Here is a 20,417-nt window from a genome sequence, read left to right on the forward strand (position 1 = left end):
ACTGCTCTTCCTTCATCAATGTGTTTTGTCACATCTTCAAAGAATTCAATAAGGCTTGTGAGGCATGACCTGCCCCTCACAAAGCCATGCTGACTGTCTCTAATCAAACCATGCTTTTCCAAATAATCATAAATCCTGTCTCTCAGAATCCTCTCCAATAATTTGCCCACTACCGACGTAAGACTGACTGGTCTATAATTCCCAGGGTTATCCCTATTCCCTTTCTTGAACAAGGGAACAACATTTGCCACCCTCCAATCATCCGGTACTACTCCAGTGGACAGTGAAGACGCAAAGATCATCGCCAAAGGCGCAGCAATCTCTTCCCTCGCTTCCCGTAATATCCTTGGGTATATCCCGTCTGGCCCCGGGGACTTATCTGTCCTCATATCATTCAAAATTTCCAGCTCATCCTCCCTCTTAACCTCAACCTGTTCGAGCATATCAGCCTGTTCCACGCTGTCCTCACAAACGACCAGGTCCCTCTCACTAGTAAATACTGAAGCAAAGTATTCATTTAGGACCTCCCCTACCTCCTCCGACTCCAGGCACAAGTTCCCTCCACTATCCCTGATCGGCCCTACCCTCACTCTGGCCATCCTCTTGTTCCTCACATAAGTGTAGAACGCCTTGGGATTTTCCTTAATCCTACCTGCCAAGACTTTTTCATGTCTCCTTCTAGCTCTCCTAAGTCCATTCTTCAGTTCCTTCCTGGCTACCTTGTAACCCTCCAGAGCCCTGTCTGATCCTTGCTTCCTCAACCTTAAGTAAGCTTCCTTCTTCCTCTTGACTAGCTGTTCCACATCTCTTGTCATCCAAGGTTCCTACCATCCCTTCCCTGCCTCATCGGGACAAACCTATCCAGCAGTCGCAGCAAGTGCTCCCTAAACAACCTCCACATTTCTGTCGTGCATTTCCCTGAGAACATCTGTTCCCAAATTATGCTCCCCAGTTCCTGCCTAATAGCATTGTAATTCCCCCTCCCCCAATTAACTATTTTCCCATCCCGTCTGCTCCTGTCCCTCTCCATGACTATAGTAGAGGTCAGGGAGTTGTGATCACTATCACCGAAATGCTCTCCCACCGAGAGATCTGCCACCTGGCCTGGTTCGTTGCCAAGCACCAAGTCCAACATAGTCTCCCCTCTAGTCGGCCTATCTACATATTGAGTCAGGAAACCTTCCTGGACACACCTGACAAAAACTGCTCCATCCAAACTATTTGCACTAAGGAGGTTCCAATCAATATTAGGGAAGTTGAAGTCACCCATGACAACAACCCTGTTACTTCTGCACCTTTCCAAAATCTGCCTCCCAATCTGTTCCTCCATGTCTCTGTTGCTATTGGGGGGTCTATAGAAAACTCCCAGCAAAGTGACTGCTCCTTTCCTGTTTCTGACTTCCACCCATACTGACTCAGTAGACAAACCCTCCTCGACGACCTCCCTTTCTGCAGCTGTGATACTATCCCTGATTAACAATGCCACTCCCCCACCTCTTTTACATCCCTCCCTATTCCTTTTGAAACATCTAAACCCCGGAACATCCAACATCCATTCCTGCCCCTGTGATATCCACATCTCCATAATGGCCACAACATCGTTGCTCCAAGTACTGATCCATGCTCTAAGTTCATCACCCTTATTCCTGACACTTCTTGCATTAAAATAGACACACTTCAACCTATCATACTGGCTGCAACTTTGCCCTGTCAACTGTCTAACCTTCCTCACAGACTCTCTGCACTCGGTATCTGCCTGTTCAACAGCTACCCCATCCACTGATCCGTGGCTCCGGTTCCCATCCCCCTGCCAAACTAGTTTAAACCCTCCCGAAGAGCTCTAGCAAGATGTTGGAGAAAACTATCAAGCTCTTCCCATCATGTTCCCATATGATGAAAGTGTCATCAACATATCGGAGCCAGAGTTTAGGTTGCAGAGTGGCTGAGTGAAATGCTGCTTGCTCAAACTCTTCCATGAAAATGTTGGTGACGATTGGTGACAGTGTAGGTGATGGAGAGCTCTCAAATCAGGTATAACTGGAGTCTGTCGTACTGGTGCCAACAATTGTGCTTTGGGAGGATCCCATGGAATCCCCTCTCGAGCAGCTTTCCTAGTAAGTAATTCTGCCTGGTTATTACCATCACCCTCTTCCCTGACTCCTGATGCTAATATGCCCCAAATATCAATTTGTCCTGGACACTTACCAGCAATATCACAAATTATTGGATGTTTGACATGATGGGTTTCCTTTCTGCTAAGAAGAAGCCGCGGTTTTGCCAGACAGGTAGGTATTCCAAGAGGGAATTACAACCAAAGGAGCTGATGGTGATTCTATCAGTAACAGTTTGAAGGGCTGTGAGCACAGCAATAATCTTAGCTTTCTGGGCTGAATATTGTGGTGGGTATTTAATAAGGATACAACAGCCGTCATGGGGAATCCAACATGCAACACCGCCAGTCTGATACTATCCTTGCCCATAAAACCATGTCCCATCCACATAAACCCTCGTGCACTCTAACAGTGGTGTGGCTTTAATAGGTCTGCATGGGTTTTCGCTGGGTGCTCCGGTTTCCTCCCACATCCAAAGACTTGCAGGTGATAGGTAAATTGGCCGTTGTAAATTGCCCCTAGTGTAGGGAGGTGATAGGAAATATGGGATTACTGTAGGGTTAGTATAAATGGGGGGTTGTTGGTCGGCACAGACTCAGTGGGCCGAAGGGCCTGTTTCAGTGCTGTATCTCTAAATAAAAATAAAAAAGGTCCACTGGACACAGCCTCTTACAACTTACAAGCATGTGGGTCTCCTTCATATTGCAACATACCAGCCAATTGGTAGTTGTGAGGTTGCAGGATAGTAATGTCTGTAATTTCATAATCCATCTACTCTATCACACAGGGGACACTCTCTTAACTTGCCCTTTATTAACAATGTCACTGGGTATGTGGGATGTGTAGAATTATTGGATTAAATTCAAACAGGCACTCTGTAATTAACTGACCAATGGATACCTCGGGCTGAATTTTACCAGCCCTTCATTGGCAGGGGTCGTGGCAGGGGTGCCCATAAAATGTTTTCGGGAGCAGCCCGCCATGACCCCTGACGCCGAGAAGACCCCGTCGCATTTTACTGGTGGCAGCGAGGCCTCGGTGCTGCCCCCCCCGCTGCCGAGTGGCGGGACCTTCACTTAAATAGTCAACTCAATGCAAATAAATTTACATCCACTTACCTGGTCCCGGCAGCCGTCCCATGCCGAATTTACAGCCGTCAGCTGCAACTCGCGTGCCTTCGGAACTCCGTTCGGGGGGGTGGGGGGGGGGAAGAGTAGCGGGAAAAACACTTCTTATTGGCTGTGGGATGGTGGGAAGGAATTGAAGGGCAAAGGTGACCAAGTACGGGGGGAAAAGGTCAGGTTAGAAATAAAGTTTTTTTTTGGTGGGAATGGCCCAAAAATAAAGTGTGTGGTCATGGGGGATGGGGGGTTGGTGGTAGAGGGGCTTTCATCTTTTGTTGAACATTGGAGACTCAATGGCAAATGATTGTTTCTTTAAAAATGTAAATTCTCCTGAAAGGTTTGAAGCTCTTTAAAAATGGCGCCAGCGTCTGTGCAGTGGTGCCAGACGCTGCAATGCCATCAGGGGCGACTGCTCTACCCCCTCCATTTAAATGAGCCCCCATGCGAAATATCACAGGTGCTCAGCAGCGGCAATTCCGTGTCGGAGCGCCGCCGAGTTGAAAGTGTGCCGCCACGATGTGTGGCATGCTAATAAAATTCAGCTCCTCATGACTGATCAGTACACTGGCTGAACGATCTTTCCACAGGGGTAAATGTGCGTGAAACATATCTGACTGGAATATCTTTTCCATACACCTCTTGCATTACTGCAATGGATATGCATTGTTCTAACACTGCCACTTCCCAAATAAAAAGCTTTGATTCATCAGGGCTCCACAAGGCCTAAATGAGTGTTTTTTTTAAGACTTGCAAATGCTTGATGGGATTCCAAATCTGAACTCTGTCATCTGTATCAGGGCTACCCTGCAGATGGAGAGACAAAGGGGCTGTTATCTTACTCAAACCCTCAATAAATTTTTTAGATTAGATTAGATTAGAGATACAGCACTGAAACAGGCCCTTCGGCCCACCGAGTCTGTGCCGAACATCAACCACCCATTTATACTAATCCTACACTAATCCCATATTCCTACCAAACATCCCCACCTGTCCCTACATTTCCCTACCACCTACCTACACTAGTGACAATTTATAATGGCCAATTTACCTATCAACCTGCAAGTCTTTTGGCTTGTGGGAGGAAACCGGAGCACCCGGAGAAAACCCACGCAGACACAGGGAGAACTTGCAAACTCCACACAGGCAGTACCCTCTGCAAATCCTCTGCAAAATCCCACAATACTGGGAAAAAGGAGTGTAAAGCTCCCACCCCCATGTATGTCCCTGCCTCCCTCTTGCTGGGCTTAGGCCACATACCTGAGGCTCACCTTCACTTTAGTCAGCATGCTATCGGTTTTTCAGGCTGACTGCGACTACTGTCTCTGTCATGACCCACTCCGCTCATTAACCACCGGGGATGTGCCACTGGGCCACAGCCAATCACCATGAGGTGCTCTCTGGGAATTGTTGTCCCAGATTATGGTTTCGTCCATAGGGACCGGGGCACAGGGGAACTACATTTCCAAGCAGGTGCTCACTCACCATAAACAACAGGGGCAGCCGACTAACAGTCACAGAAATCTTTGGTGGGCTGGAAGAAATGTCTCATCCCTGAAGCAGAAAGCAAACGGCTGAGGGCAAAAACTGCCCAGCAAGGAGTAGGAGTGACCAAGTACAGTTTTCATCCGCAGGCTAGATGGAAAACTGTGGCGGGCCGGATGCTGGCCCGGGGGCTGTATGTTAGACAGCTCTGGTTTAAACTCTCCCCAATAGCACGAGCAAATCGCCCCGCAAGGACATTGGTCCTGGTTCTGTTGAGGTGCAACCCTCCAGTCTGTACAGGTCCCATCTACCCCAGAACCAGTCCCAATATCCCAAGAATCTAAAGCCTTCCCTCTAGCACCATCTCTCCAGCCACACATTCATCTGCACTATCCTCCTTTTTCTATACTCACTTGGGCATGGTACTGTGAGTAATCCGGAGATTACTACCTTTGAAGTCCTGCTTGCTAGTTTCTTTCCTAGCTCCCTAAGCTCTGCCTGCAGAACCTTATCTCCCTTTATGTCATTTGTACCAATATGGACCATGACCACTGGCTTCTCACCCTCCCCCCTCAGAATGCTCTGCAGCTGCTCAGTTACATACTTGACCCTGTGTTTAACTGTGCATCTGCACTCGCCTGAAGTTGCTCTCCGATTTGTACATAAATGTGAGCACCATTAGCCTTACCATTATTTTTATAGCAAATTATTTTATTATATTAAAACATTTCAAACACTGTGCACAATGTACATAGCAACATGAAGTAGTTTGATAACATAAAATAGCTTCTATTTCAAAATAGTCAAAACACAAAGAAGTGTTTTTAAACATACACAGCTGTCCAATATAGCCACATTCTTGAATTTGGTAATCCTTCAACTATACTACTGTGTTAAAAAGTTCCATATATTTTAAAATTTAACTGTTTTAAAAATGCACTATTGCCCTCCTGAGTCATCATAATTATACTGTTGGTAGACCAATGAAACTGCCCCCATGCATATACTATCCAGTGAGAGACGGAACAGGCCCACTATAGAAATCTTGCTCAACCTAATCTTGAGACTGGGTTGAGGGACTGATAATCTAAAAGTAATTTAAAAGTGAAGTTAAAATTTCAGTACATATATTTAAAGATGCATTGCTGGAGGGATGAAAGTGCATTCAATTTAAAAAATGGAATACAGCTATTTTAAAAACAGATCTGGAAAGAAATTCAGATGAAATTTATTGAAACTCAATAGCTGTTGAAAACAGTCAGTACAGAAATATGAAGAAACAATGCACGAATTACCCTACCCAACCTACATAGAGCTGGCTTGTGCAATACTTCTTTGCAAATGCATTACAAAGTTGTATTTTGCTTTATCTAAAATATGCATTTAATGTGATGTAAGCTTATTCTTGCTTTAGGAATTTTTAGTTATGTAATATCTATTTTTTTTCTTAATTACCCAGATCTAAACAAGGAAATCCTGGCAGACACACGGATGGAAAAAAAACTTCAACATTGTTATGAAGTTGATCTGAAAAGATTATCGCAGCCAGTTTATCAGCTACAATAAATTTCTAAAGGATGATGGAATTTCTATATGTTAAAGCAACCTTGAAAAGCCAACATGTTAGTTGAGGAATTTGCTTTCTTTATGAGATTGTACATTTATGACCCTTGTTGATATTGAGAGGTTTCCATCCCGAACATGAAAGGAGTTAAAACTGCTGCTCTTAAAAAATTGTAGACAATTCCTTTAAATCTTTCTTTATATAAATTGAAGAGTCAAACTGTACGGCAAAGGCAAAACCCTCATTCTGCTATTATCTTAAAACTGGAACAACATCTGTAGTTGGTAGATATGGAGTTGATTTTTTGATCATTTTGATTGTGACACAAGACTCAAATAAAATTATATAAATTTAGAAATGAAGGAAGTGAATTTCAACTATGGGGTGTTAAACAGGTCGTGTGGTTTTCAGTAAATGCAACAGAAAGGGACATCAAATGAGCAGTTTAAGAAGTAGCCCATGCTACTTCCTGTTTTACAACCCGCTCAAGTGAAATTTCACCTCCAATATGTCTAATTGCAAAGGGGTAATTGAATAATTTTTTAGGCTGAAACTGAGCTGTGCAATACCAGTTTAAAAAAAAAAGACATTCAAATTAAATTCCTTTGTGCGGCATTTTATTGGGAGGGTGGGCTTGCGGGTTTGGAGGGTAGGATGTGGGGGATGGGGGATGTGAGGGGATGTGGTGTGCGGGATGGGGGATGTGGGGGGATTGGGTCTGGAGGATGGGGGATAAGAACATAAGAGTTAGGAGCAGGAGTAGGCAATTCAGCCCCTCGAGCCTGCTCCGCCATTCAATACGATCATGGCTGATCTCATCTCGGCCTCAACTCCACTTTCCTGCCCGTTCTCCATAACCCTTCAACCCATTACTAATTAAAAATCTGTCTATCTCCTCCTTATATTTACTCAATGTCCCGGCATCCACCGCACTCTGGGGTACTGAATTCCACAGACTCACGACTCTTTGAGAGAAGTAATTTCTCATCTCTGTTTTAAATCTGCTACCCCTTAACCTAAAACTATGACCTTTCGTTCTGGATTGCCCCACTTCAGTAAGGCGTTTGATAAGGTTCCCCATGGTAGGCTGATGGAGAAAGTGAAGTCGCATGGGATCCAGGGTGCACTAGCTAGATGGATAAAGAACTGGCTGGGCAACAGGAGACAGAGAGTAGCAGTGGAAGGGAGTTTCTCAAAATGGAGACGTGTGACCAGTGGTGTCAGAGAATACAGCAGAATATAGATAGATTGGAGAGTTGGGCAGAGAAATGGCAGATGGAGTTCAATCAGGGTAAATGCGAGGTGATGCATTTTGGAAGATCCAATTCAAGAGTGAACTATACAGTAAATGGAAAAGTCCTGGGAAAAATTGATGTACAGAGAGATTTGGACGTTCAGGTCCATTGTTCCCTGAAGGTGGCAACGCAGGTCAATAGAGTGGTCAAGAAGGCATACGGCATGCTTTCCTTCATCGGACGGGGTATTGAGTACAAGAGTTGGCAGGTCATGTTACAGTTGTATAGGACTTTGGTTCGGCCACATTTGGAATACTGCGTGCAGGATGTGGATGCTTTGGAGAGGGTGCAGAGGAGGTTCACCAGGATGTTGCCTGGTATGGAGGGCGCTAGCTATGAAGAGAGGTTGAGTAGATTAGGATTATTTTCATTAGAAAGACGGAGGTTGAGGGGGGACCTGATTGAGGTGTACAAAATCATGAGAGGTATAGACAGGGTGGATAGCAAGAAGCTTTTTCCCCAGAGTGGGGGATTCAAATACTAGGGGTCACGAGTTCAAAGTGAGAGGGGAAAAGTTTAGGGGGGATATGCGTGGAAAGTTCTTTACGCAGAGGGTGGTGGGTGCCTGGAATGCGTTGCTAGCGGAGGTGGTAGATGCGAACACGATAGCGTCTTTTAAGATGTATCTAGACAGATACATGAATGAGCAGGAAGCAAAGAGATACAGACCCTTAGAAAATAGGCGACATGTTTAGGTAGAGGATCTGGATCGGCGCAGGCTTGGAGGGCCGAAGGGCCTGTTCCTGTGCTGTAATTTTCTTTGTTCTTTGTTCTAAGAGGAAACATCCTCTCTATGTCTACTTTATCAATCCCCTTAATCGTCTTATATACCTCAATTAGACCTCCTCTCATTCTTCTAAACTCTAGAGAGTAAAGGCCTACAGTGCTCAATCTCTCTTCATAAGACAAACCCCTCATCTCTGGAATCAATCTCGCATGAAACATCATGCTCATTGCCATGATAATGACTATGAGATGGCACATGGCTCTTGCAGCTCTGCCAGATGTTGCCTTACTTCTGCCTGAAGCTCCACTGTGCCCTGTGCTGTCGACACCAGAGGCTTGTTATCAGCCTTGGGCTCAGCATGCGCCTGGCCACCCACAGTCCTCCGACTGTCAGAGGCCTCGGCTGTTTCAGCCTCAGCCAGCTGCTCGGGCATGTGTGTAGAGCTCTCACCAGATCGTGGCCCAGATTCTAAAACTGATCAGAAACCCACTGAGGTGAGAGTATCGGTACTGGGGTAAGGTACAGAAGAGTCATGGGACGGTGCATCCTCTAACTACTCCTCGTCCTCAGAGGTCTCTCACTGTCTGCAGTCACCTGCGAGTGGTGACCTGCAAGACAGAATTGAAACAACAAACATTTGGCGGTTAGGGTACACATTTCCCACTAACAACAGCATGGTAGAGCTCATTCAACATGAATTTTTTTTTTCTGTTTGGCAATAATTACTCTCTTCAGCTGGGACCCTGAGCTTGACGTCAGATATGGAATGTCCACCTTGGCTACTGGCTAGTTCCAGCATCTCTTCTTCAGCTTGAGTTAAAGGCTGCAGGTCGGGCACTCCGCCACTGGTCCTGCCCGCCTCCCTCCTGTTGTGGGCCCTCTTCTCCTGAAAGATCAGGTTTGCAGATATTGAACATTTCCAAAGATCTCAACATCACAGCAATACTAACATGGGCCCCTCATCAACACCTGAGGGATGTTTCATCTCTCATACTGACCCCACCTGTCATGGGTTTCATTGCGCTGAGGTATAAATGAGGGAGACTTGTTTCACATATGCAGCCAGTCATCTGCCATTAATCTGCTATGACCTTCCTGTCCTTGGAATGGCTCTGGCACCCATGTGGCAGAACGTTTGTGGACAACCAGATTACAACAAGCAATTTTGAGACATGCCACCTAGCTTGGCTAAATGAAGGAGGTCATTGACCGTCTTCCTACACTGGACCTCCTACTGACCACTGCAATCTCCGTCCAGGTTTGCTTAGCCAGGTGCGAGAAACTCTTCCTGCCAATGCTGGGGATAAGGACCTCCCGCCTTTCCCTTGCAGCTTGGAGGAGAGTCTGCAGGGAGGCATCACTGAAGTGTAGGGCCAGCCTTGCCCTGACATCTAAAATGGTTGCCCAGCAGCTTGCTTGTGGATTGATAAATTTAATTCAAAATACAGAGGTACTGCTTTCATAAACTGCTGCTCAATGCTCGAAGAGACCATATGCAGGGCTGGCACCCTTTTTAATATGGTGCCAGAACCTGCTCCAACATCAGGTGATGCCGTGAACGGCGGTCTCCACTGCCGCCCCTGCCACATCATTGAAGGGAACAGCCGTCTCCGTTATGAAAAATGGCTGCCCTCCGCGTAATCGATGCAGCACAGCTGTTGACATCACACGTGGGACCTCTGCCATTTTCCACACCTGCCGCTGCTCCCGGTGGCGGGATCATAAAATCCAGCCCTCTGTTTTCTCTGCCTTCGCTAATTTTGTATCCATGCGACCACTGTCTTTTTACTCCCAATAGGTATACTTTTGCTAACAAGTCTGTTATGCGGTTCTTCCGTAAATGCATTTCCCCACCGCAGACATTAGGCTGACTGGCTTGTAATTGCCAGGTTTATCCCTCTGGCCTTTTTAAACATTTTCAGTCCTCCAGTCCTCTGGCACCAACCCCACATCCAAGAAGGATTGGAAGATTGTGGCCAGAACTTCAGCTATTTCCATCCTTTCACACACTGATCAAGAAAGTTTTTTTGTACAAAATTCTTTCCCCACTCTGTCACTATCCCAGTCTGTAATTAGGATAATTGAAGCCCTCCATTATCACTACTCTATGGTTCTCACATCTTTCTGTAATTTGCCTGCAAATTTGGTTCTCTATTTCCTTCCCACTAGTTGGTGGTCTATAGAATATACCCAGTAGTGCAATAGCTCCTCCATTGTCCCTTAATTCTAATTAAATATATCTTCAATGACATCACTCCTCTCCAGTGCTACAATCATTTCTTTGATCAATGCTCCTATCAGCCCCTCCATCTTTCCTTACCTATATTTCCTGTATTCCAGGAATATTCAGTTCCCAATCCTCTTTTTCTTTGATCCAGGTCTCTGTTATTGCCAATTTATGATAGTCCCATGTGGCAATATGTGCTGCCAGCTCACTAACCTTATTTACCACACTCCATGCATTTATGTACCTGCATTCCAAAACCCATCTTTGACTGCATCACATTAGTCCCCGTCTGATCCTTCTCATTTCTGAACTATTTTTTACTCTAGTGCTATTTGGATCTCCCAATCCTCTGTTTCTCCTCTTTAATGTTTCATCCTGCTGCCCATTCCCCTGCCAAATTAGTTTAAAACCTCCCCCACACTACCTGCTCATTAGGACATTGGTCTAGTTCCATTCTCTCTCCCAGATTCTAGTCCTTTGCCCTTGACATTGGTGTCCCATCTTGCCCTTGTGTCTTCTCCACCCTCGGTTTCTCCACCATCATCCATTGCCCCAATCATTTTCTCCTCCTTTCCCCTCACTTCTCTTCCACTACTTGTTGTGTTTACGCCGGGTTGCTGGAATAGTATGCATATCTGATTTATCTCAGAGCAATGGAGATATTACACTGGTATTAAATCACCAACTGGTTTATTAACAGTACTTTAAAAGATATCAGTTCTTACAAGATCTCAGTACAATGTCTTCTTTTGCTGTAGAACCCTCTAGTTTCAGTTTTAATTCTTAAGCTCCACCCATAGACTTTAGCAATCAAACACAGTGAATGCAGACTATTGGACAGACTGATACAATCAAAGCCAACATTTTCCCCCTTTTAACTAAAGACATTATGTTTGAATTAAAGTATTCTAAACAACAAACATATATACATCCAGTTATTTCTTAGTGTTCAACTTGTCTGTTTTCTCTAAGTACACAATAGTCTTTGAGATAGGAAGGTCTCTTAGGTCTGATTAGATTTACGAATTTGAGGCTGTGGATCTGTTTGATCAGCTTGATGAGGCAGATTATTAATATCATTCATAGGAAAAGGAAATGTATCCTCATCATCACTATCCTCAAAATATCCTGGTCTGCTCCCTATCAAATGTCTCACATTCCACTTTGTGCTGTCATCCAAGCAAACGTTTAATCTGCTTTGGACCTGATACTGATGAAGTAAGTTTGTGGCCATTTTATTCAAACCCAATCTCCAACTTTAAATTGTGGTTTCCTTGCGCCTGTATGTTTGTCAAAGTATGCTTTTGCTTTATCTTGTTGCTTTGCGATTTCATCTGCTTTCGCTCTGACATCCTCGTTAACTGGTAGTAATGGCTTAGGAATGGTCAGTGGCATGTGAAAGTTATGACTTATCATAGGCTCAGCTGGTGTCTTTCCAGTCAGACAGTGTGGAGGCTTTACTCCAGCTGCTGTCACTTTGTAACCTAGAAAATCAATCTCGGTGCTGCAAATGTGCATTTGTCCTTGCTGAGCATCAAATTGTGTTTTACAAGTCAAGTGAGCACTGCGGATAATCATTGGTCATGTTCAGCTTTGTCCCTTCCGTGGACAACGACGTCATCAAATAGGTTAAGCATTCCCTCAACATCCGACAAGACTGAAGAAACGATCTTCTGGAATGTGCTAGGTGCTGAACATGGTCCATATGGCATTCTGCGGTACTGAAACACACCTTCATGAGCTGTAAGATATCGGCTTTGTTTTGCTGGAGGTATCAGAGGATAACTCCATCACACATCAAGCTTTGTGAAGACTGTGGAGCCATGAAATGATGCTGACAGTTCTTGAATTGTAGGAAGTGGATATTTGTCTGGTATGATAGCTTTGTTGACTGCCTTTAGGTCAATGCATAGTCCAAGTTCACCATTTTTTGGTCATGTGATGATTAGATTTGATATCCACTCCCCATCTTGCCCAGATGTTCATTTGCCATGTGAGAGCCAGACCAGGATATTCATCTTGTAAAGATGTAATAGCTTTTTAAAAATTCTTTCATGGGATGTGGGCATCATTGGCAAGGCCAGCATTTGTTGCCCATCCCTAAATGCCCTTGACAACTGCGTGGCTTGTGTGGCCATTTCAGAGGGTAGTTAAGAGTCAACCACATTGCTGTGGGTCTGGAGTCACATGGAGGCCAGACCAGGAAAGGACAGCAGATTTCCTTTCCTGAAGGACATTTGTGAACCAGATGGGTTTTTACAGCAATCGATGACAGCTTCATGGCACTATTACTGAGACTAGCTTTCAATTCCAGATTATTTTATTAATTCATTGAACTTATTAATTAATTGAATTTAAATTCCACCAGCTGCCGTGGTGGGATTTGAACCTGTGTCCCCAGGACATTGGCCTGGTCCTCTGAATTACTAGTTAAGTGACATTACCACAATGCTACCGTCTCCCCCTCTGACCCTGGCTGTGTCCTCGTACAGCATCTGCGAACAGTTCACAGCGAGATTCACTGGATATTGTTCCCTCTCCCTATCCTGGGGTCACTGATTATTGATTCTGAGCAGATACCCAGGCTGATGTTCCCTCTCCTTCCCAGGATCACTGGTAATTTTTGAGGAGCAGGATCCCTAGCTAATGCTTACCTCTCCATCCCACGTTGCTGACATTCCCATATTGTTTGGGAGTTTTCACAAATGGGAAACTAATATGTCAGGCACTGCTACTAGTAATCCGGAAGAAAGGCACAGTGCACACTTCATGTTCACAGACAGTGGCATTGTGGTAATGTCACTGGACGAGTATTCCATAGGCCCAGGCTAATGCCCTGGGAACATGTGTTCAAATCCCACCACGGCAGCTGGTAGAATTAAAATTCAATTAATTATCAATCTGAAGTTGAGAGCTAGTCTCAGTGCTGGTACCATGAAACTGTCGTCGATTGTCGTAAAAACCCATCAGATTCACTAATGTTCTTTAGGAAAGGAAATCGGACATCCTTACCTGATCTGGCCTACATGTGACTCCAGACCACAGCAATGTGGTTGATTCTTAACTGCCCTCTGAAATGAGCAAGCAAGACACTCAGTTGTCCAGGGCCATTAGGGATGGACAAACAAAGCTGGCCTTTCCAATGACGCCCACATCTCATGGAAAAATAGATTTGCTGTTCACACCTATGGTTGAAGCTGTATGCTTCCTTCTCCTCCTCACGGATGACCTCCCCCTCCCCCACCGATTCTAGGAATTTCTCTGCTGCAAACTTGTGAGCTTAGATACTCATCTTTAGGGGTCCCAACCTTTATAGAAGGAAGGAAGAGTGCATTTAAATAGTGCCATTCACAACCTCAGGATAGCCATAAGCACTTTACTGCCAATTAAATGCTTTTGAAGTGTTGTCACTGTTGTAATGTAAGCTACGTTACATTATAACGTAAATACAACATTTGCAAGTGACACATGATTAGACATCACTTGATTAGATCTCCAGAAAATACACAAATTACTTCATTACCTAATTTAGTGTCATCATTAAATTTGGAGATATGGCTTTCTGTTCCATCACCTAAGCTTCTTATAGTGAAAATCTGAGGCCCCAATACAGATCCCTGCGGGACACCGACTCATGGGAGTGGATGGTCAGATTGCAAGTAGTCTGTTTCAACCTGAGACAGTTGCTGAGGAGGGGGATAGAATCAGTCACTAGGGTACAGCTTTGATCTTCCCATTGTTTAACTGTAAGGTCAGAAGGTGGACTTTCTGCTTCCGGCTTCACTTCTGAATTGTTTGGAGTTGGGAATGAACTGTTTCAAAGGGGTTGGAGTTTTGAAAAAATAGAACTGCCTATTCCATCTCTTTTAAAAGCCTGCTGAAAAGGGAGAGAACTTCCAAGGAGAGAAGAGAACTTTCAAGGAAGGAGAGAAGACCACAACCCAGTTCAGCTTTCCAGCACATCTCTAAAAGACCCTGAGAAGTGCACTGTATCAACTCATCTTGTCTCCTGTCTTTGAAGAAAAGCCTGCTAAATTAATTCTCAAAGCCGCCTGAAAAGAACTGTTCTAAAAGATTCTTGTGACCCATCTACGTGTACTCGGAGGCCAGACTGTACGCCAGTTTTAGAACACAACATATCTCGTCTGCTGTTTCTTCAAGAACGAAGAAGTATTTTTTTGTCTGTAACAGAACTCTAAACAAAAATCCTTTTTATTTTTCCGATGAATCGGTGTGTGTGTGTGTGTGTGAGTGTAAGACTAAGGTGAAAAGGGAACTGTAATATTTCAATCTGTGTTTATGCTTTACTTCATTACTGGTTAAGGTTTGTTTTATCATAAACTGATAATTTTGTTGTTTACTAAAGAAACCTGGTTGGTGTATTTTATTCTAGGATAAAAATAGAGACTATGATTGATAGCATCGGTAAGTGGAGAAAAAAAAAATATTTGTTGTGACCTGTGGAGAACTGGAACTAGAATAAACAGTGCACTCTTCCTACCTCGGTTGTAACATATAATTGTAACATATATCTCTTTGCGGGATAAACCCAACGCCAACCCTGTACAATTGTAAGTGGGGTAATAATAATTGAAAAAGGAAAACTAAAAATAATTGGGTTTCTTGCGTAATAGAGCAAAGTATACACCACCAGAATGTCTTTAACAGTTTCTGTGACTTTTCTGGGGAAAGAAGATGTATCCCTGAGTGACTTGAGACACTTAACCAAGGTTAAACTAAAGGATTTAGGCTTGGAGGGCTGAATGGCCTGTTCCTGTGCTGTACTGTTCTTTGATTTCACAGAAATGTTGGTTTTAGAGTTAAAACCAGGAGATAAGAACGCAGACATAACTGAAGTGATAGCACACCATTTGAAATTAAAAGAAGAAAGCAAACCAGGGAGTAGTGCAGTTGAATTAGCAAAAATTCGGTTACAGATGAGGCAGCTTGAACTTGACAAAGAAAAAGAAAATGAAAATGAGAAAACTTGAGCAGAAAAAAGAACTGAAAAAACTTGAGCTTGAAAAAGAATTTACAATGCAACAACTTGAACAAGAATTTCAAAGAGAAAGAGAAGGACGGAAATTTGAAGTTAAAAAGCTGGAACTAAGACAAAGGGGCGGTCTTGACTCCAGTGAAAGCTCTGGTGAGGAAATATCTGGCTCCAGCCCAGGATACAGTGGAGAGCTATTTAAATTTGTGCAAGCCCTCCTTAAGTTTGAGGAAAGGGATGTAGAGACATTTTTCATTTCTTTTGAAAATACAGCCAGACAGATGAAACGGCCAAAGGAAAGCTGTTTATGCAAAGCAGGTTGATGGGCAAAGCTCATTAAGTTTATGCCATGTTTTCTGAGGAGGCTTCTGCAGATTATGAGTTGGAAAAAAAGGCTATTCTTGCTGCATATGATTTAGTCCCTGAAGCGTACAGGCAGAAATTTTGGATTGTTTGGGTAAACTTGTATTGAATTTGGGAGGGTAAAGCAAATTAATTTTGATCATTAGATATGGGCACTAAAGATGAAAGCCACATATGAGAACCTTAGGGAACTAATTCTCCTGGAAGAACTTAAAAATTTACTCCCTCCATTAGTAAGAACCCACGTGGAGAATCAGAAGGTTTCAAGGGCCAGACAAGCAGTGGAAATTGCCGATTTTGTGTGTATAAGTCCAAACCCTTTGTCCAACATCTCCATAAACCCAAGCAGGATAGAAGGTGGGAGGATGAAAGGAAGGCAAGTAGCCAGGGACAAGAAGGGACAGCTGGGAATGGGCCAGGATCTCCTCCTCAGGCCAGAAAGGAAGAGGGTGAGGGTGGAAGTGAGGCGAACAAGCCGAAGTGTTACCATTGTCACAAGGTGGGACACCTTTGTGCAGAATGCTGGCAGTTGCGAGATAAACCCAAAGGACTTATTGGGGTACATAAAGCCAATGCAGAGAAAGGTGCCTTGACCGAGAGTACGATAGATCAGGGTGTAGCTTTAACTGCAGCTGTAAGACCAAATACAAAAACCAATATGAGTGCAGGGGTTATGAATAAGATACCTGAGGGAATTCTTGTCGAAAGGAAAAGTAACTCCTTATCCCTCAAGTGAGGCAGGTAAACCTATAGTTATACTTAGTGATACAGGAGCCACCTAAATTCTTTTGCTGGGGAAAGGCATAACATTTCCAAGAGAGAGCGTACCGAATGCTAAAGCTTTAGTGAATGGTATTGGCGGGGTGTATATACCCGTACCTTTGTATCGGTTTCACCTGGAGCGTGACCTAATGTCTGGAACGGTTACTGTAGGAGTTGTTCATAGTTTGCCAGCAGACGGAGTTGACCTACTCCTGGGGAATAAGTTGGTAGTACTTACAGAGCGAAGGTAGTAGCTTCTCCAGTAGTCACGGAAAAACCAAATGAAGGTATGGAGGCAGAACAGTTGCAGGAAAAGGTTCCAGGAATTTTCCCTTCATGTGTAGTAACCCAAGCAATGGCTAAACCTGTTCCATTGTCGGAGGTAAAATTGGCACCAAATATCTGAAACTTTCTTTCGAGATTTGGATAATCGGAAGGAAATGTTTAATAAGTCTTCTCTGATCGAGGCTCAGTAAGCCGATCCAGAGTTAAATAAAGTGGCACAATCAGCTCTAACAGAAGCAGAGGCAAAAGGAATTCCAGAAGGTTATTCTATTAAAAATGGGATTCTGATGAGGAAGTGGAGACCTCCTCACAGACCTACAGATAAAGAATGGATGGCTGTTCATCAGATATTGGTACCGCCTAAGTATCGCCAAGAACGATCAAGGATAGCTCATGAAATTCCTATAGCAGGACATGTGGGCATCCAGAAGACCAAATCATGTATAGGTCAATATTTTTACTGGCCAGGTTTTTCCAAGGACGTAATGCAGTTTTGTAATACGTGCCATACGTGCCAGATTGTGAGAAAATCGCAACCTGCCATCAAACCTGCACCTCTAATTCCCATACCATTTATTGGGGAACCATTTAGTAGGGTGTTGGTGGACTATGTAGGACCTTTATCAAAAACAAAAGCAAGACACCAATATATACTCACTATCATGGATAAGGCTACTCGGTTCCTAGACCCATTCCCTTGAGAACAATTTCTGCTAAGGTAGTGGTAGAGCGGTTAACCATATCACTAGATATATCACTAGGGGGCGGCACAGTGGTGCAGTGGTTAGCACCGCAGCCTCACAGCTCCAGGGACCCGGGTTCGATTCTGGGTACTGCCTGTGCGGAGTTTGCAAGTTCTCCCTGTGACTGCGTGGGTTTTTGCCGGGTGCTCCGGTTTCCTCCCACAGCCAAAGACTTACAGGTTGATAGGTAAATTGGCCATTGTAAATTGCCCCTAGTGTAGGTAGGTGGTAGGGAATATGGGATTACTGCAGGGTTAGTACAAACGGGTGGTTGTTGGTCGGCACAGAGTCGGTGGGCCTGTTTCAGTGCTGTATCTCAGGAAGTTATGGGTAATTTGGGTATAACACAGTTAAAGTCTTCAGCATACCACCCACAGGCACGGGGAGCTTTAGAAAGATACCATCAGACCCTCAAACGACGATCAGGGCATACTGTCATGAATATCCACATGATTGGGATAAAGGGCTATAATTTCTTTGGTTTGCCACTAGGGATTCACCTAATGAACCTACCGGTTTCAGTCATTTTGAATTAGTTTATGGGCATGACATCTCAGGTCCTCTTAAACTAATTCAAGAAAGGTTTTTGGAACAGAGGGACGAATCTTCTGTGCTAGATTATGTATCCCTGTTCCTGGAATGGCTCACGAGAGCTTGCAAAATAGCCCAGGAACACCTTAAATCTTCCCAAACACCTCTGAAGAAATGGGCAGATAAACATGCCAAGACCCAAACATTTCAACCAGGGAATGAAATGGCCGAAGGAAAGTCGGACAGTGCTTATACAAAGCAAGTTGGTAGGCAGAGCTCATGAAGGTTGTGCCATGCTTCCTGAAGAGGCTTCTGCAGATTATGAGAGGCAAAAAAGGCTATTCTCGCTGCGCATGAGTTTGTCCCTGAAGCTTACTGTCAGAAGTTTTGGAACTTTGGGCGGCACAGTGGCGCAGTGGTTAGCACCGCAGCCTCACAGCTCCAGCGACCCGGGTTCAATTCCGGGTACTGCCTGTGTGGAGTTTGCAAGTTCTCCCTGTGTCTGCGTGGGTTTCCTCCGGGTGCTCCGGTTTCCTCCCACATGCCAAAGACTTGCTGGTTGATAGGTAAATTGGCCATTATAAATTGCCCCTAGTATAGGTAGGTGGTAGGGAAATATAGGGACAGGTGGGGATGTGGTAGGAATATGGAATTAGTGTAGGATTAGTATAAATGGGTGGTTGATGGTCGGCACAGACTCGGTGGGCCAAAGGGCCTGCTTCAGTGCTGTATCTCTAAAACTAAAAATAAAACTAAAACTTATGGAGACTGGCTAGGCAGACATATGTCAAATTTGAGAGGGTGAAGCAAATTAATTTTGACAGTTGGAAATAGGCATTAAAGATGGAAACCACATATGAGAACCTTCAGGATTTGAATCTCTTGGAAGAGTTTAAAAACTCAATTTCTTCAGTGGCGAGTACTCATGTAGATAACCTGAAAGTTTGCCAGTAGAGGGAATTGATCTACTCTTAGGAAATGATTTGCTGGATCAAAAGGATCAGTTTCTCCTATAATTACAGCTTAGGAAATGATTTGCTGGATCAAAAGGATCAGTTTCTCCTATAATTACAGAGGAACCAAGTGAAATTAAGAAAACAGAGGAATTACAGGAACAAGTTCTTGGAGTATTTCCTGCGTGTAGTCACCTGAGCAATGGCTAAACAGGATCCATTGTCGGAGGTAAAAGGAGTACCACAAACAGATAGCTAAAGTATCTGAAACCTTATTTGGGTATTTAGATAATCCAAATGAGATGTTTAACAGATATTCTATCATTGCAGTGCAGCAAGCTGATCCAGAGATATACCGAATGGCACAGACAGCTCTGACAGAAGCTGAGGCGAAAGGAGTACCCGAAGGCTATTATATGGCAAATGGGGTTATGAGGAGGAAATGGAAACCGCCTCATAGATCTGCAGATGAAGATTGGACAGTTGTTGAACAGATAGTGGTACCATCTAAATATCGCCAGGGATTATTAAGGTTAGCAAATAACATTCCTTTTGCAGGACAGAGGGGAATTCGGCAGAATCACGCATAAGCCAACATTATTACTGGCCAGGTCTTACAAAAGATATGAAACAATTTTGTAGGACATGCCATACATGTCAAATGGTGGGAAAACCACAAACTACCATAAAACTGGCACCACTCGTTCCCATACCAGTGATTGAAGAACTATTTAGCAGGATATTGTTAGACTGTGTCGGACCCTTGCCAAAAACAAAAGCAGGACATCAATAAATACTTACTATCATGGATATGGCTACTCGATTTCCAGAGGCCATTCCTTTGAGGACAATTACTGCTAGGATAGTAGAAGAAAAATGAGCTAATTTCTTTGTGAGATATGGGTTGCCACTTGAAGTTCAATCGGATCAAGGTTCTAATTTCATGTCTAAGATATTTCAAGAAGTCATGGGCAATTTGGGGATTAGACAGTTGAAATCTTCAGCACATCACCCACAGTCACAGGAAACTTATAAAAGACAGATTTTTGGAACAAAAGAATGAATCTTTGATACTGGATTATTTATCTTTGTTCTGGGAAAAGCTCACGAAAGCTTGCAGTGTACTTAGGAACACCTTCAAGCATCCCAAGCCAATATGAAAAAATGGGCAGATAAGAATGCAAAAGCCCGCGATTTTCAACCAGCAAATGAAGTATCACTGTTGCTACCATTACAGGGAGAACCATTAAAAGCACG

At 44.0% G+C, this 20,417-nt stretch overlaps 1 long non-coding RNA gene across 1 annotated transcript in view; it reads right to left on the reverse strand.

The window, feature by feature from the left end:
* The window catches only part of LOC137383194 (uncharacterized), a 56,776-nt gene that overhangs the window by 4,826 nt on the left and 31,533 nt on the right, over positions 1 to 20,417 (reverse strand). Inside the window, exon 2 of the long non-coding RNA XR_010977345.1 lies at positions 3,987 to 4,039. This is a non-coding gene — a long non-coding RNA (uncharacterized lncRNA). The remainder of the gene's footprint in view (positions 1 to 3,986; positions 4,040 to 20,417) is intronic.

Source organism: Heterodontus francisci, chromosome 24, assembly GCF_036365525.1.
Source record: "Heterodontus francisci isolate sHetFra1 chromosome 24, sHetFra1.hap1, whole genome shotgun sequence".
Classification (NCBI taxonomy): Eukaryota; Metazoa; Chordata; class Chondrichthyes; order Heterodontiformes; family Heterodontidae; genus Heterodontus; species Heterodontus francisci.